Source organism: Phalacrocorax carbo, chromosome 1 (genome assembly GCF_963921805.1).
Source record: "Phalacrocorax carbo chromosome 1, bPhaCar2.1, whole genome shotgun sequence".
Taxonomy (NCBI): domain Eukaryota; kingdom Metazoa; phylum Chordata; class Aves; order Suliformes; family Phalacrocoracidae; genus Phalacrocorax; species Phalacrocorax carbo.
The window spans coordinates 141,792,674-141,806,004 of NC_087513.1; positions in this window are offsets into that span (position 1 = coordinate 141,792,674).

Consider the following 13,331-nt stretch of genomic DNA (forward strand, 5'->3'; position numbering starts at 1 on the left):
GCATGAGGATACACTTGCAGTCCCACACATAGTGCTTGAGGTTATGCTCAAAATTCAGGCTGAACAGAAAACTATGCATCCTCTTTTAATCCTCTAAGCTGGAACGTTGTTGGTTTGGCATGCCACTTGGGAGTAGGCATTCTGAGGATGGTGGAAAAATGAAGGAGAGGGGATTCATAGAAAGTAACACCTTCACCACTAGGAAAAAAAAAACCCCTCCTGGGACTGGTGAAGTGTCAGAAACAAGAAATCATGCATCCCTCTCTACTAATATTATCTTTCCAAAGAGAAGAAGACACACAGTAGTAGCAGGACACTTCTGTTAGTGAGTTGCTTTCCCTCCAGCTTGTGAGATTGCAGCAGCAAAACCAGCTCAGAAATAAAGGTTGCGGTTATGCCAGCGGCAAGACACTATTCAGTGGGATCATCGGTAAATAAACAAAGATTAAAAAAAGAAAGGAGTGATCAGTGATCGTGTGATGATGAGCAAAGATTATTCCTGACTGACCGTGGAAGCAGAACGTTCCAACCCAATTTGGTGTGCAAAGCACTGGGAGTACTATTTTTTCCCCTTTTCTTTATCTCTTATTTCTGCCGAAGACGGAAATTTTTATTTTGTCCTAATTTTACAAGTTTGGAGTAATTGGTTAGCAAAACGCCTGAAGCCGAGTTGGAGGAAGATTTACTGCGGTGTTTTTAGTTGCATCTTCACAGAGTGCCACCTAGGGGTAACTCTTTAAGCCCTCGTCAAAGGCTGAAAGCTTCGCCTCTCGTTAAAAATCAAACCGGAAAATGCTTCCCCTGTACGATGCTCCAAGATCTTGCTACAGATACTGAGCACACTGTTGGGAGTACACAGGGTAGCATTAATACTATAGGAAAAGAGATTGGCAAGAGATTCCTAGAGAATACAATGGAACTAGGTTCAGAAAACCATTCACTCACCTCCACAAACTACCTGGTGTTTACAGCCAAATCATCCCGCGCTACCCAAGTGAGGGGCATTCATAAGTCAACTTATTATCCAGCTTGCGCTCCTTTTCTTTACTGGTGTGAGCATGAGAAAAAAATACTAACTCATAAATGTGGTGATTAAATTGATTAAGACAGTTAGTTTTTCTTTGATTTTCTGATAGGACAAAAAGGAAACTATAATTCTTACAAACATATGAGGACATTAGCAACCATATTTACCTATATTTTTGTTTTATTTTGTTGGCCTGTTTTGTTCTCCTAACTTTACGTATTTTTGATCAATGTATATTTACAGTAATACGATCGAGTTCATAATTACACTTTTGCCTAGCATTTCCTTTACTTGGCTAAAGGAAGCCTGGTTTTTCTCCTATCTTTCTGGAAATTATGAGAGGCAACCAAATAAATTCTGAAGGTCCTGAGGCAACTAATTGTGCTGAGATAGTCTGATGATGCTTGAATTTCTACCATTATTTAATTTCCTGAAAGAAACTTGATAAAGAAAAAATTCCTTTCTTTTAATTCTTTTAGACAGACTCCTAAAATTCTTTTAAGTTTGAAGAAACACTCAGAAGGGCCTGTGCCCTTAGGGCCAAATCTCCTCGGTCTTTAGGCATGAAGCCACAAGCAGGCAAGGTCCCTTTCCCCTGCAAGAAGCAGCATTTGTTCCTTCCACCATCCCCCTCTTGCCTGTTCCTTTGTCATCTCTTCTTGGCCTAACATAGTCGAAAAGCTGTATCTTACGAATGCTTTTCTTACAAGGCATGCCATAAAAAGGAATGCCTATTCAAGTCTAATGTCATTGCTGTACCTCCTCGAGCATACACTTTTCCTAATTTTTTGGATAAGGAACAGCCTTCGAACTCTGTACAGCTCCTAACCTAGTCACAGTTTGGTCTACGGCCTGGGCCCCTAGGTGCTGCTAAAGGCACATATCTAGAAAACTTCATTCTGCTCATGTCTCTGATATCATCGTTACATCATCGTATTAAGTTCTTTTCCTGGAGAGAATTGCAATAGACCGGTGCTATGTTAAATCAGCCTCTGATAGAAGAAGCTGTTCTCATTTTTCCTTGAGCTGCGCGGTGGTTTTTCTTTACCACATTGATTTAATATTTTATAAAGATTTGATATGTACAAGTACTGATGGAAAAAAATCCTGCATTGGCAAATGTATCAATGTCATTCTGTCATTCAGTCGTCCCTCTCATGAATTCCTAGCGCCTCTTTTAAAAGCAATTTCCAATCTCTAAATCATGTACGTTTAACAAGAGGGTAACAGTCAGTTCCTTATTTTTGTAAGCGTGATTTATAAGAGAGGGGATGGAAATCAATTATAATTGAGGGTAACACACTAAAAAAAGCAACATAGACCAGTGATACCTGGAAGAGAATGAGTTTGTAGAAATTGTGTAAATGGCTAGCAAGTATTTAGTGTGTTTCTGTTCTAACACTTTTCACATTGCTGAATTGGAAAACTCAAAGAGTTGTTGATGCCTGTGGGAGAAATTTCTCCTATTTTCACCTCCTTCCAAGTCAGTGTCAATATGCATTGATTTTTATAGGTCTCATTCTCAGGCAGTGGCACGTAATACATCCTTCAGTTTTGTGCATACCTAAGTATACATAATACTATGTAAGCAAACATATTACTGAAGCCCAGAAATGGTAAAGGATTTTAGTTTTATTTCAAACTAAATAATAGTGGGTGAAGCTGTGCTGTGATTTATTTTTCCTCAGTAGCTAGCCCTCTAATGCAAGCTTTCCTTCCGCCCATTTCCTGCTTTTAGTAGAGAGAGGTGTTGTTATTTAGCAAGTGGCTTTGTCTGCTCTACTCCATGCTGAACTGACAAATGTAGTAGTAAGAATAGCCAAAAATTGCAATGATAACACAGCCATTTCCTACCTTTTTAAAGAGCTGTACAAATATGAATAAATCATCCATAATAGCATATGATTATCTTTTACAGTATCTACATTATAAGAGAAATAAAAGCATAGAAGGCTTTAGAAAGGTAACGAGTTTTGCAGTGCTTTTTATTTTGTTGTTCAAAGTACATTATACTATATAGAACAGAACTAATATCTACTAAAAGTATATAAAAAAGAAGGGAAGCTTAATTTTCCATACTGGCTACAGCTGAAAACATTATTTAATCTTCTCGTTAATACTCATTAATTGTTGCCTGACCAACAACCTTTTTGCTTTGTGTTTCTTTTGTCTTGGAAGCATTCAAGCTCTGATATGTCTATGTACAATTGCAGGACATTTTTCATTCACCTGGCACAAAACTGCAATAAAGCAGTGTTTTAATCTGAATAACGTATCATGGAAGAATACTGAATGTTGGTAAGCCCTCCTCTCCCTGAAGTATTTTAAGTTAAAACGCTAAGATGGGAAATTGTATTAGCCAAACACCTTTCCAGCTGCCAGTTGCTGCTCTGAGTGGAAATCAAGTGACACGAAGAACCCGAACTGGGGCAGATCCCATCCTGAGTGAAAGACTGATACACAGACATCCTGCCCCTTTCTAATTAGCTCCAGTGCTCACTGCGCCTGTGCTTCAATTAGCACTTTGTAATTGTAATTTCATTCTAACCCTATTTTTGATCTTATATAAAGCCTCAAGCCAGCTAAACTTTTTTTCCTCCTGTCAGAAGGGAGTTACTAGCAGAGAGCTGGAACGGCCCCGCCAGACGTCCCCGGGCAGCCGCTGTGCCTGCTATGTGAAAATGTTCGTTTCACCCTTCAGCTAGATCTAATTTAGAAATCTTTGAGCTCTTAATGATTTCCTATAGTTTGGCCTAATTGAATCTAAGTGCCCCTGCATTAAACCTAAAATGCCCAGCTGGGCTGAAGCTGAAAACCTGTGACCCTGAAATACAGTCCCAGAAACACGAGCCCTCCTCTGTCTTGACAGTTGCCATCTACTGCATCAGAGCCACAGCCATCTTTTGTTTCGACCTAGTGCCTAGACTGCAAAAATGGTTTGGTTAAGACCAAAGCCTTCCGCAGAACTGAATTTCCACCAACATCTGCAGCAGCTGCGCCGTGCAGTGAAGCTGCTGCAGCCTGAGGGACTCTCCTCCCCAAGAAGAGAGGCACTGCTGCAGGAGCTGCTCCCGCCACATCGTGTCCCCCCTGCGAGGGAAAGGAGCTCTGCTGCTGCTGGGGAATGTGCCACGCGGGACGGGGCCCAAAGCGGGGAGCTGGGGTCTGGCGCGTCCTCTTCACTCTGTCACTTGAGATGCTGCGTACGACTGATCAGCAGGTCAAAAGATCTACTTCCAGCAGGTGCATCAAGCCATGGAGTGGGAAGGAAACCACTGCTGAGAGCTGCATCTAATGGGTTTGGGGAACGAGGCTCAGGAGTCAACTGGGTGAGTGCCCTGCTGGGAGGAGAGACATGACGGCAGACTCAGCCAAAGCTGCCTGGGCTCCCCTGTCTGTGTCTTCCAGTGGCGTTTGCTGCTGGCTTTTCTCTAAATCTGTTAAAGCCACTAGTGAAATCCCATTACTTATCTAGGAAATTTTCACCTTGCAGGCTTCTGTAGTAGAGGAACCTATACCATCCAGGGTCTACCCATTCTCAGTCTTTTTTCCCTCCCCAAGTTCTGCTGTTCCCTTTAATGTTCAAGCAGGAACGAGAAATATTTACATCATATCTCTATTCAGAAGCCTCTTCTAAGAACACCGTACAACTACTGCACAGTGCAGCGTCAGTTACTGATCTATTAATAATCGTAACAGTAACATTAGCAAGTAACTATCAAGCACAACTACAGAGTATGAACCCATGTTCTTATCCCCAAGCTAAGAATGACATGGATGATATCTAATAATCATCTAGCTACTAAAATTATATCCCTACCAAACTAGACAGACTTGTTTCTTTTATTTTAAAGACTAAGTCTAATTAACAGCACTCATGATGCAGAGGAGCTTAGGCGATTGCGGTCATCCATTCAAAGTAAATCAGACTGCTAATATTTACATTTCACAATTTCTGGCTTACTAAATTATACTCCCAAGGTAAATATCATTGCAGTATAGGAAATTATTTACAAAAGAAGAGCTAAGGAAAGCTATTCCATCATTTCTATTTGCATCAAGGTGAAAAGCACACTCTTGCAATCATCTTATTGGGCTCAATCCTATGCTCTATTAGCAGGAAAATTTTCCATTGAAGTCAGCACAGATCTTGCTTTCATAACAGAATTTTGTATTCTGTAGCGACACCTCATCTTGCTATCGGTAAAGTCAGTGGGAGACACGCTTCTGAAGGTAATGGTAGTAAAATGAGATCTTTGGAGGTGTTTCATAATGTGCTACACTGGCATGAAAAGAACCATCGATTTCAGGAATCATGGAGGTTTGCATCCAAGAACAGATGTGCTTCTGGTGAAGAGGTACATAGGAGTGGGCCTGAAATTTAAGAAACTTCAAAGTATCCTGCACTGTGGCATGGGAAGAACGTTAGACCTTATGCATTTTAATAATCCCCATGAGGACAAATCACCTGATTCATTCAATGACTTCAGTGTTCCAGTTGATGTCAGTATGCATGCAATATAGCACCTTAAACTGCTGATTTTGAATTTTACTTGTATTTTTAATAAAAATCCCTTTGTCTTCCCCAGAAATGTCCCAGAAACTAATGAAAACTTTTGTTCTAATTGAAAGATGTTTCATTTGACCAGGCAGCAATATTCTTCCTGACTTTTAATTTGGCAGGAAGAAGGAGAATTCTCAGTTTTATCCAAAAATCTTTCATTGTTGATTGTGCTTTATTTGCATTTTCCTACTTTGAACTCTTTCATAGGTGCAAAGCAAAGCTCATAGGTGACCTTCTGAAATAAGTCTGATTTGGCAGTTAAAGACAGCATATAGCTCCAGAAACACCTCTTCAGTCCTCATGGGACAGTAAGACTATCTTCCCCCACTATCATGTTCAAAAGCCCTTGGAGCTCTCCCTAGAGTAGTTCACGATGTGCAATTAAGGAGGGGTGGTGCATAGATCTCACCACCTCCTCTCCATATTTCAAACTTACAACATTGTGTTTGGAATTAAGCCAGGGAAATAATTTCTCACAGAAGACAATTTTTGTCTTCAGCACAGTTGATACTCCCCAAATAATTAAGAAGATCAGCCTACAAAGCTATTGGCTTAGAAGAAATAAGGAATTCATTAACAGAAGTGTGTTGCAGTAATGTTACTTTTAATTAGTCTAATCACAAAGTTCTTCCAATTCTAAGTTTATGCAAAAAATATTCATCTGGTCAGATACACAATTCCAAACATCCACCTTTTCCATAAATCATCAACAGAACAATCTACCTGTTGTTTGTTGCAGACATTCCCAAATGCTCATAAGTTTTACTATAAGGTTGGGTGATTTTATAAAATTGATCAATACAAAAGAAATGTTCACAATTTATTCTTCATTTCAAAGTGCCGCTTGTTTATAAAGGTTCAGCCTTCATATATTTTGAATTAATGATAATTCATGAGCTGAATACCAAGATTAAGAATGTAATTAAGATTAAGAATCAGGTGCCCAAAGAATTTGCAGGCATGGTTCAGGGTTCAGCACCAGCCATGGATCGATCCAAACACGCTGGGTGCATGTAACCACCCTGCTGCCAGTGTCTGCAAGCTCAATGGGCACAGGCATTCGGTGCCAGCTGGCCTCTGCCAGGGAATAATCCTCTGCATATTTAACGTCATAGTATAGACGAAGCTTTAGGAGCAGCAGTACAGCTAAACTAACCTTCATGTCAATCAGCAGTGGATGAACAACTTGTGCAAAGATGAAAGAACGAGTCTAATCTTTACAACTCAGTTGACGTCACGCTTGTATTAATTTCCTCTTTCTTAAGGAATGATTACAGCATTTACTGACCTTAGGTCCTTCGTAGAACAAAAGCAGGTGAAAAGATTGATGCACCTTAAACCATCTTTTCTCTGAGATCCATGAAAAACTGTACCTTTGAATTGCTGCTGGTTCCCATTTTTAAGTTGTTGTCTCTCTCTTGCAGCACAACCCCAGAAGACTCTGCTATCACATAAATGATGCACGGACCAGGCAGCGATACAGTACAGTGGAGAAAAATGAACACTGAGGGAAGGCAGAGTTGGGGCAGGGAAGAGGAGGGAAGCAGGAAAATGCATGAAAAGCAAGGCGTACACCACAGCACAGCTCAGCTATGTTGAAGTATGAGCTATGACAGGAATCATATGAAATGAGTTCTGCATCATCTGCCACTTTTATCGTGTGCCCTATGGGACTCCAGCTGGAGCGCTGAATCAGGATCTTACCACAGACAACCACACTGCCTTTCCCACAAAAACTTCTCTCCACCTTCTACTTGAGGGGAAACCCCACAGAGGAGTCAGGATGAGAGCTCTGCTGGGTCTCGGGGAACTTGTGGGCCAGGGCAAAGGGACCGGCCAGGACAAAGGGTTCAGCCTGACCACAGTCCCTCATGGACCAGCTGCCACTGACAGTAGGATTCATGGGGCTGGGAGGTGGAACAACTGAGAAGTAAATCTCAGCAAGTTTTACTCACCACACCTTCTCTCCAGACTTCTCGTGGCATTTCCCCCCTCCCAAGCAGACACTGCTTTATCTCTTGGCTTCTCAGTGATACCCAACTGGAAGTTAAGTCACCTGAAGCAAACATGCTGTTCTTCCAAGTGTATATTGCAGTCTAGTGTAGGCATCAGGAGCGTGATTCATCAGTCTAAGGGTCGACATATACAGCTGAAATAGCTGTCTGGAATCCATTTATTATTTACTGAAACAGATACTTCTACCAAGTGACTCATCTCATGCTGAAGTTGTTCTCTGAAATGACTGGGACGCGAGAAAGTGCCCATTAATTGCAAAGGGAGTTCAGATGTGCTTCAGACATGGTCGCAATACTAAAGACACCTAAAGTTAATGAGGTGAAGCCCAGTCATTGTTGCTCTATATAAGGGAAAAAATAATCCAGAAATTAGAATATCACAGTCCAAGATGTGTTGTAGCTGAATTAATACAATCAAAGTTTTATTTAATAAAGCATTGTCTTTCCCATAGCGTGTTTGTTTTCATTTAATCTAGTAAATATTGTTGAATGAAATCCTAGCATTTGTAGCATCTGTCTTAAAGTGTCCACTTCACAAATCAGGATGTACCACAACTGGCACGTGGGATGTTACATAGGCTTTACATAATTGCTTCGCAGTTTAACCATCAATTTCCTCAGGAAACACTCTCAATCGGTTTAGGCCAATAACCATCCCTTTTAGATGCAATGTGCTATACTTAAGTTAGAGGATTAAAGATTTATCTTTATTCAAAAATGTTTACTTGTTTAAACTTCTAAAACACAGATCTCATTTAAACTCTAACATTTGTCATCAGCTTTTTATTTATGTTTGCGATATGTATCACTGAGGCCACTGTCTTATTCAGTAACGCTTATGGGCTGAATAGCAAGGTACCTGCGTGATGGAAGTTACAGGCATGAAACAAGATCAGTGGGATCAGTCACCGAGACTCCTACCAGATAAACTGAAGGCAAAACCCCTTCTAGCTTGTTTGGTTCTGCTGCACAGAAGGTGTGGGATTGTTCAAAATTTCTCTATTGCTAGAAGCAGGTGTCAGCTTACTCGTTCCTAGGAATCAGCTATGCCTCCTTGCCAAGCAGAAAGCTCATAGTCCCTGTAGCCTTTTGCTTCCTCACAGCTTTTCGGTCCGGGAAGCCTGAGCCAAGCAGCCGCTCCCAGCCCCAGCCCAAGGGAAGAAGCAATTGTGAGCCACGGTGTTCTGGGAGACTCCCACCCTCAAGTTTTTTCTTCACCACATTAAAAGTGCAAGCATGGTCGTACATATAATTTTTGAGTTTCCTAGAACAGTCCAAATTTACAGAGACACATAAGGAACACCTTCAGATCAAAGCCTTATTTATCCACTTACCCACGAGTTAAAACTACAAGATTTAATAGGGATGTAAGAAACACCCTGCTGGATCGCCCCAATGGTCCCTCCAGCCAGTGTTCTGACTCCAGCAGTGGCAGCAGGGTATGTTATTTAGGGCAAGTATGTAAGCCTACCATGTTTCACAGTCTGTTCCCTCTCATGCATCCCCAGAATCGAGCAATTTAATTCCGAAGTTGAATTTTCCGTAGTGTGGCCTCCTTGCCTTTTCTACTGAGCCGTGCAGGGATTTTATTGGAGTGCTTGTTTTCTTGTTGAATTGAGGCAGTTTACCAGGGCTTCTAATACAATATTTGTAACAATATCAATACCATAATACTACTACTGTATGTGTCCCGGAATACCTATATGGTATTTAAAACAACAGAAGTGTCTAAATGTATTTCCCTTTACCTGACCTCCAGCCATGCATTGCAACCTTGAATACAGAGCATCTGACTCAGCTGCTCTCTCTCTACACCAGGAGAAACTACGTGCCTACTGATAGAATTTTTTTCTCTGTTTCTTTAGATACCTGTCAGTGCCCACAGCCTTCTGGCTTACATTTAGACTTTGAAAAGTAAATTGTTCTTAGTCTGCCAGGTATCAGAAAGGGTATATTCCCCAACAAACAGCATCCTCATTGCATTTTCAAGGATTTGTGTCGCTTTGCTTTTTCTTGCTCGCCCTGTTAGAGCTTCCATTTGATTTAACTCTCTGTGCTGAGGCAAAATAATACCTCATCAGTAAGGTCAATATGATATTAAAAATATTGCACTGAATTGCCTTGCTTGTTATAGGTTGCAAGTCTAATGGTGTTCTACAGCACGTTCCTCAGTCTTGGATACTAAAAACGATCTTGGTTACTGTGAGGATGTCAGCTTACACTGCAAAAAGGGGGAATTTCTACCCCTCCTTGTTGCAAAGAAAAGCTTGAAAACATTATTTTGGCAAAAATAAAAAATTGAAAATCTGGAATCAATTTAACATAAAAGGCAGGTTCATGATTTTTATGATTATACATCACTGTGGTGGGGCCAGGAGGGAAGGGACACTCATTCATTATTTCTGAATGTTTGCTGGTGGCAATACGGGCTGTGGAAATTTCATCTGTGGGAATGCTTTGTCACCGATGTCCTCAGATCAGTAATAAAACCATTCTCCCATTAGTCCATGTGAATAAGAGTAGTCCTACAGTCTAATTTATTCTCTCTGCAGATTTGGACCCTGATCTTGCAAGATGTGTTTCGCACCCATGAAAAGTACTGCAGTGATATGCAGCAGTGATATACACAGGTAAGAAACCCTGTCTGTGCAAGATAATAGATCTTACAGCTGAATAATTGAGTGCAAAAATTGGGAGACAGTTTATCTATATTACCTCTGTAGAAATTGCAGTATGTTCAAACTCTGTGTTATTAAAATAGAAGAAAACGTAATACAGAATTCCTGTTCATTAATTGTCCTTTACTCCAAAGATCAAAGGAGGCACGTCTTCCCACACTCTCCCTCCTGAAGACACACAAACACTAGCATAGAAATAAAAAGAGGGCTTTTAATGGAAAATCTGAAAGGTTGATACCTTCCCTTCGTTCCCATTAGGTGGAGCTCTCAGACAAGAAGAAATGAATTAAAACAACAACCCAGCAGGCAACCCTAGGAATTATTAGTACTGTACTATGCAGGTATTTTTCCCGACCAAGAGCTCTCTCCTCTTAATAGAATTCATTTGTTTCCAACTAGAAAGCTTATTACATGCTTTCAAAACTACTATTACTCAGCAACCTGCCTGTACAACTCAGTTTTCATTAGCTTAACACATTGCCGAGATCAAGCTGCAAACTTTGGAGGTAGCTGAATGCTACATCATTGAGGTCAACATAAATAACCAGACCAACAGAGAAATAATTATGGAAATAGAGGAGCAGAGCAGATAAAGAATTTAAAAGCAATACATAAAAATCAGAAAATTCCAGCAAGTGCTTGACCTCACTTCCATTAATGATAAAAGTCCACTGACATTAATGGTGCAGGATTCAGCTGAGAAATTGGCCATGCAGACACAAAGGCGTAATTCAAATGGAAATGGCAAAATGTTTGTAACTTGATTTTCTGCCGCTTTCCTGTTCTCGTTTCTACTCTTGTCTTCATTTCATCCTTACCCTATACATTCTTAGGAAGTTTTGGGGTAGCTCTCCCAGTTGCTACACAAGGGGAAGGGTGAAGATAACCCTGTGTAAAGTACTGTACATGCGAAGGACAGAATGGTGGGTACATGTGTTCAAGGCTCCTGGCTCTTACACCAATTGTTCATTATGCGCAGTAACTCAGCAATGTCAATATTTTTGCCAAATAAATGGCTGTGGTTGGCAAAAGGGGAACGAGGAAAACAATGTTACGTAGCCAATTATCAGAATTAACAGAAATTAGCAGAGATTGTCCAGATATATGTGGAAGGAAAGAGTCTGAACTGGTTCCTGTCAGACTCTACTCCTTATTTCAGAGAAATGATTGACTTGATTTAATCAATTCAGCTGTGATTAAACCCTGCTAGTTTAATCTTTTATGAAGGCAAACATGACACTTTTGTAATTGGCCATTTCAGTAAAGCTTAGCCTATCTCCTAGATTTATCCTTCATACAAAAATATGATAATTTTCATGGCCATTGAGGTACAAGCTGGAAGGTGGTTTTTATTTTGTGTTTTAACACCGTCTGTCTAGTTCCAGGTTTTGCAGCAAAACCTTTTGCAGACACTTGAACAGTCTAAAAGTCTGTTTCATCTTCAGACTTTTTAAAACCTGTAGTCTTTTGTGCCCAATGTAAACACCATTTAGCACCTTGTCCTAAAATAAATAATATGCAGTGCCTGTGAGACATGAGAACTAGCAACTTCGTTTCTGTGTTGAAATCAGTTGGCCTCATTATTTGATGGGCTTTAATTTCACACACTACTCTAGATCTGCTTCACGAGGGTAAAAAAAGGAAACTTCTACTAGTAGGCACTGCTGCAATGTAAGAAATGCGTCTCTCCCCAACAGTGCTCCCTCACTTCCACATTCTTCTGCTCTGCACATTTCTCCAGAGGAATGTTTTGTGATCAGGATGATCTTTTAAGCTTTTAATTTTTCCCACAGGAACTGTCCCAAACCTGCCACTGACATAACAAAGGCGTCACAGGTCAGAATCTGACCTTTTCTTCTTGACACTGACTCCATTGACCAGGATTGTTCTGGTCATGCTGAGCAACACGCGCTGGTTCCGGTGGCTGCAGCTGTAGCTTCCACAGCCTGTTTTAGATGCAGAGGGCATAAAAAGCCAGAGCTTCAGGAGCACATCTCATTTTTAACTTCCCCTCACCCGCGTTCAGGGTGGCTTTAATGACTACAGCATGAGTACGCAGTTTTCAAGTTCTGCTCTGTGAGTCTGTTCCTCTTCCAGATGATACTATATATCTATGGTACGGATATGCTCCATTCTCTGTCATATACGGCCACTCATAGCCTCTGCTGTACTTATCCTGAGACCCCTAACTCTGATGGAGGGGTTATTATTATCATCGCAATTTTACGCCTTCAGGCTAAGTGATTTGTTTAGCGCTATCCAGGGAGCCTGCAGCACAGTAGGAGACTGAACCCAGTTCTGGTGCGTCCTACCTCTGCCCATTGAGCTATACTTCAAGGTGACATTGCACAAATAGATGAGCATAGGTCTGATTTAAGCTTCAAAAGAGAGAACGAAGGTTATGGCAGTCTTACCTCATTTGTCTAGATACCTGAGAGAAGCAAGCAGGAGAAGGGACAAGACAGTGGAGAGCTGAAGCACGTGCTACCACATGGTGAGCCTCTGATAAGATCCTGTAGGCAGAGAACACAGCTGGTAAGGTTCATCTAGCTAGGCATCACAGAAGCATCACACCAATTTTCCCAGTGTAAAACAAAAAGCTCTCTCCAAATCTGAAGTTTCTCCACTGAGAACTTGTTTTTAGGAGGTGAGTGTTCTTCATTGGAAATTTTTCCAGCAGAAAATTCTCAGCTATTCACTATATGCACCCCTAATTCCCCTCCAGCTTCCCAGTGTCCATGCCTGTGAGCAGGCGAGAATGTTCTCTTATCCATGATTCAGTATTTTGCTAAAGTATGGTGTAGTTAAAAGACAGAAAATCAATCTTAACTACTGAGATTTCCATAAAGCTCAATTAAAAGTGTCAAGCTATTGTGACTAGCTTTGTCGAAATGTGGGTGACAAGCTCTGTTGTGCAGCAAAACATGCTTGTTTCACAAAACGCTGGCGAGGAACGGCAGGATGCTACTTCTCAGCCAGCTGCAGGCACACAAACCTTCTGGCTGTAGCTCCTCAGCTTGCATCTGACACACGTGCCCAGAGCTGAG